We start from the raw sequence: 6,221 nt of genomic DNA, 5'->3' as shown, positions 1-6,221 counted from the left end.
GAAATATTAGAAATTCACTCCAAATTTAGGATATCGGTTGCGAGGAAAAAGAAATAAACCACGCCATTCTCCAATCGTTTCCGGTTGCCTTATCCAAGAAACAAAAACGAAACTTTATTCGTCACAAAAGGAAACAAAACATAATCATAACTCGTACACAATAATGACACTGCATTAGCATGAATCCAAAAGCAATTGAGATCGCATATCCAACACCTCCCCTCGATCACAATTAATTTACAATACAAAAAAAAAAGGAACACTTTTGGCATAAATTTCTTGATCTAGGTAAACATTCTTTCTGTCACAATAAGTTACTCTGAGAGACAAGAAATTACAAACCTTTCCCAAATCTCTAACTTCCAACATCTTTGACAATTTCTTGGCTAGCCATTCCACTTTGATTTTGGTGCCCCATATCCCAAGATCATCAACATAAACCACCAAATACAAATCCTTTTCACAATGATAATATAAACATGGATCATTTTCTGATCTTAGCATACCACAGGATTTTAATTTGTCATCCAAAAATTTGTACCAATTTCTAGCAGACTGGTGAAGCCCATACATGCTTTTGTTGAGCTTGTATACACAATCAGCTCTTTCAATATTCACAAAACCCTTTGGCTGCTCCACATAAACCATTTCCTTAATGTCACTGTTGAGAAATGCACACCTCACATCTATATGCTTAGAGTACCATTCATTTTCTACTCCTAAAGCAATTAACAATCTCACTAACTTACGTCTAACAACTGGACAGTGGGATTCAAAATAATTGGTACCATATTCTTGATGGTATCCTTGCGCAACCAATCTGGCTTTGTATCTTTCAATCTTCCCATTAGCATCTCTTTTAACCTTTAGAACCCATTTGGTTCCTATTACCTTTTGATCTACTGGGCGATCAACAAGTTCCCATACATTATTGTATGTTAAGTTTTTCATCTCCTCTGACATAGCTTCATGCCATTTAGATTTGTTCTCACAACTCATTGCCTCTTCATAATCTAATGGATCATTAATTTCTGGAATATCAAAGGTATGACTATTAACTGCACGACAATATGAACATGGCCTAGTGGCCTTTGTTATTCTATCCGACCTTCGTGGCACAACCAACTGATCATCTCCCAGGTTTAGCATAGGCTGAGGGGGCTCAACCTCTGCAATTGACTCTACTTCCGACATTTCTTCAGAAGCTTGACTGTCACTTTCTCCTAGACTTCTATCAATTTCAAGTGGAAATCTGTTTTCAACAATTTCTGTCTCCTCCCCTGAATTCATATACCTCCCAACTAATTGATCATTACTAGACTGTTTCCTAGCTTTGCCCTCTGACCATTCACATGTCTTTGACAGCATAGGAAAAACATTTTCTTCAAACTCTACATCTCGCGATTCAATAACACATTGATCGTCCATTACCCATACTCTATAAGTTTTTGTATTACTTGAGTAACCTAAAAACACACCTAACTTAGCTCTGGGATAGAGTTTATTTTTACTTCTGCAATGTACAAATGATTTGCAGCCAAAAATTCTCATCCTTTGCAACTCATCAATGGGCAACTTCCTTCCAGTCCACAATTCATAAGGCACTTTCCCACCAATAGCTTTGGAAGTACACCGGTTTTTAATAAAACAGGCTGTACTGATTGCTTCAGCCCAAAATTCCATAGGTAAACCTGACCCTATTAACATACAGCGTGCTAAACAAAGCAATTGTTGATTTAACCGCTCTGATACACCATTTTGTTGCGGTGTAAATGGTTGAGTCAGCCTTCTCTTTATACCTTCCCTTTCAAGAAACAATTCAAACTCTTTGCTAATATATTCACCACCATTATCTGATTGGAAAGCCTTCAACTTACAATTCAACTGTTTTTCAGAAAAATCCTTGAATCTTTGAAAACAACCCAATACTTCAAATTTATTCTTAATTATATTAACCACAGAATACCTACTGTAATCATCTGTAAAGGTTATAAAATACCTGCCTCCACCAATACTTTCTGGATTAACATAGCAAACATCAGAAAAAACCAAATCGAGCGGATGCTCTGACATACCATCCCTTTTACAAAATGGCCTTCTTTTCATCTTTCCAATGACACATACATCACATTTTCCATCTTTACCTTTTGGGATAATCGCAGCATCTGGCAGTGACTTAGAATGCCCAAACCTCTTATGCCACGTCTCACGACACACAGCTACTCTAGATTTGGCTGCAACCAACTCTTCCTCTGCATCACTTTCACTATTATCATTGGTACCATACCATGAACATTGGACTTCATACATACCACCATTTGCAATACCTTTCAGGAAAACATCTCCATTATGGATAACATTCAAACAACCCTTTTCCATCACAGCCTTACAACCTTTCTTGTCAAACTGCCTCAACGACATCAAATTGTCCTGCAAATCAGGTACATACAACACTCTCTCCAATTTCACACACCACCCTCCATTTTCATCACTCAATTTTAACTCAGCACTTCCCTTTCCACAAATTTTTAACCCATACCCATTGGCCACATCAACTACTCCCTTTGTATTACTATCAAAATTGGTGAGAATTTCCCTATGAGGGGTCATGTGCTCACTTGCACCGGAATCCAAAAACCACTTCATCACTTTCTTTTCATTCCCTCTATCTGTCACCATCAATGCTTTCACTTTGACCAAACTAGTTTTTGCCAGTTCTATTTCACCATTTTCCTTCTCTTCTACTGACGCTTTAGCTTCCCTAATTTTCGGATTGGTCTTCGAACAGTTTGTGCCTTTCTTTTGAACGTGTGGGCAATAACTAGCAATATGCCCAATCTCTCGACACACAAAACACACCACAGTACCTTTGCCTTTAGCTTCTAGCGCACGAGGGCAAAATTTCGATATGTGACCTGGTTGCTTACAAATAAAGCAGATTTGAGATTCCGTCCGCGAACTGTCATGTTTCTTTGACCAAAACGTACCCTTTGGTGGCTCTCTCCTTAGCCCTTTCAATGCCTTCGGGTGAATATCATCGCACCGATCTTCTCTTTTCAGTCGTTTTTCCTCCGTTTCCATCTTGGATATCACTTCTTCCATGGTTAACACGGCATTGTTCGTGGTAATTGATCGCACGAATATTTCATATCTGTCCCTTGGGAGACCCCTTAACAAAAATATGGCCAAGGTATGATCATTAAACGTCACACCAGCCTTCCCTACCTTCCGACTCAAGTCTATCACTTTCGCCACATATTCCCTCATTGTCATATCATCTCCCTTTCTAATTGTAGCTAGTTCCTCCAAAAACTCGATCTGATTATACACGTCGAATTTTTCGTGCATATTCTGTAAAACTTTCCATGCCTTCTTAGCTGTCACGCACTCCCCAATATAATCAACGTATCTATCACTCACCGATAAAAGAATGTGAGCAAGGGCAGAATGGTTCTTCTTCCTCTGAGCACTATCGAGTCCGGCCTCGGAATCTTCCGTGGAGAAGCCAGGATCAACGGCATCCCAACAACCTTTGTGCATTAGAAATGCCTTGCTTTTTACCGACCAAGCGAAATAATTTTCGTCCGTCAGCATAACTCCTTTCTCTAAATACCTATTTTCCTCCATTTTTACTCAAAGAGGTATTCACTCCATGCAATTTTGCATCACTGGGCACCATAACCTATTAGAAATTCACTCCAAATTTAGGATATCGGTTGCGAGGAAAAAGAAATAAACCACGCCATTCTCCAATCGTTTCCGGTTGCCTTATCCAAGAAACAAAAACGAAACTTTATTCGTCACAAAAGGAAACAAAACATAATCATAACTCGTACACAATAATGACACTGCATTAGCATGAATCCAAAAGCAATTGAGATCGCATATCCAACACGTCACTTATTTTCCTTGCTTTAACTATGTGGATGAGTAAAAATTATTCTTTTTTTTCATGCTGTTTTATTGAATTCACCTGCAGCTAGTTGTACATGAATGGCGAAGTTTTCTTGAGTTCTTATATAGTTTTTTTGAACAGAATATTATGATTAAAGAGAGCCCTATGGGTGTATGTCACCTGATATATCGGATATTGCCCCAACGTTTCGTGACCTAGCTCCAGCACCAGCCCCTTGAAGAAGTGACCAGCAGTTGGTCTCGAAATGCTGGGGCAATTTCCGATACATCATGCACCATACACCTATATGTCTCTCTTTAATCACCAAAATATTATGATTTAATGAGTCAAGTGTATTCTTAATATCTATGAACAAATTAGCTGTGCACTTGTTGATATTGACAGCACTGCATATGGTTGTAGTGCATCTTCAGCTCACATTTTTTGTCCAAATTTTTTCCAAAAATTTTATCAGCCTTTTTTTGGCAATTTGTCTAGAATTTAATAAAATACTGGGAATAAGCAGATAAGTCAATAATTTTCCTTATTTTTTTGTTACCTTTCTAAAAACCAGAATGACTACTTATTTCTTTAATTTCACTGGAAACTCACCAGTAGAAATACTCAAATTACAGATATGTGTTGAAAACGTAGTCAAAAAGCATTTAGGGTGCGATTCATAGACGGCACTTTAGGCTAAAGTATACTTTAGCCGGGCTAAAGTCTGCTTTTTCCGTTTCATAAACGCCACTTTAGAAGAAAAATGGCCGAATCGTCACTTTACCGTAAAGTGCCCAACCGGAGCTCACTTTAGGGCTAAAGTGTCCTTTACGGATAAATAAATATGGCGGCACCGGCTGTTATTGAAGTTGAAATACGAAGATATTTGGGTTACGGAAATGAATAGGAACTAATTTTTTGGTGAGAACACAGCAGCAGAGTGGCGTGTTTCAAGAAATAACCAGACACGTAATATATGTCTTTTCCCTGAAAGTATATCGAGTCGGTATTGATGGAGATGACCCATTACTTATGTTTTGAAGTTTAACTCTATCGGTCGTGTGATAATTACAACACAGTAAGTGGTTGGACAGATTAGCATAATTTATGTTGCATTTGTACACATGCTAATTGTTAAGTACTTAGGTTATTTATGCGTTTATGTTTCATAATTTTCCTTAAGATACTTGAATATGATAGCAAAATTCTGTTTACATTGGCCTCAATAGCCTTCGTACGCAAAGACTTGATTTTCATGTCGTTTGGTCAGCAAAATGCTAGCTTATTTACCTTGCATTGCATTTTAAGCGTTTTCATTCAATATTTGCATAATGTACTCTTGCCGTATGCCTCCATATCGCGTTTAACATGTTTCTGTGATTTTGAAACTATACAGAGTCGAGTTTGTTTCGTTTTTCGACTATGCATTTGAATGTTTATAATGATGATATAAGATCTCGTCATGAAAGGCAGCAAAAAAATTAAAAAATACTTTCCTTCATAATCATATTATCTGCAGCAAAGCAATGTTTTCTCGAGGATGTAGGATTGTTATAAAATGTCATTTACACAGCATCACAGACTGACGTTTTTACTACAAAATTCGTGAATGGATACTCGGATTAGGTATTCACATATGTCGAGGCATCATTTGAAGTAGACAAAGAGATATTTATTGATATAAATCCATTCTAACATTCAAAATGTTTCATTGTGTGGCCATTCATTCATTGGTTTTGATGATATAGTGTTTCTTGAATGTCCATTTCTCTAGTATAGTATATAACCCCTTAGGTCAACATTCTAAGAATTAAAATATTGGTAAGCACAAAAGAATTCAGCGAACACCCATACCTCATTCAAAATATGCGTCCAACTGAGACAACCACTGATCGGTAAATCTTCAAATAATTGATACAGTTTCAAGTTAACGCGAGAGAATTTCACTATTTCACCCACCTTCAATGAAAGTACACCATCAAACTTCGACTACATGTAGTCCAAACAACCGTTTGCAGTTAATCATATAAAATGTCGTGAAAATATCATCATTTGAATATTTACTTCGCTGGAAACATCGAAGGGCATTGCACGAAGCTAATTAAAAGTGAGCTTTTATTCAGCCAACTCAGTCATTAACGTACAAAAAAGGTAGTGGGGAAAAGCTTTCAATGATGCAGTATTCATTTATACATTCGCACATAATATGAGAAAACGAGAAAATGCAACTTAATAAAATCTTAGCAAAATACCACACGAAAACCCAGTCGCCAGAAACATGTAAACAAGTACGCATTTAATATCGTGTGTCATCTTTTTATTCACT

Source organism: Ischnura elegans, chromosome 3 (genome assembly GCF_921293095.1).
Source record: "Ischnura elegans chromosome 3, ioIscEleg1.1, whole genome shotgun sequence".
Lineage (NCBI taxonomy): Eukaryota > Metazoa > Arthropoda > Insecta > Odonata > Coenagrionidae > Ischnura > Ischnura elegans.
Note: the sequence above shows the minus strand (reverse complement) of the source record.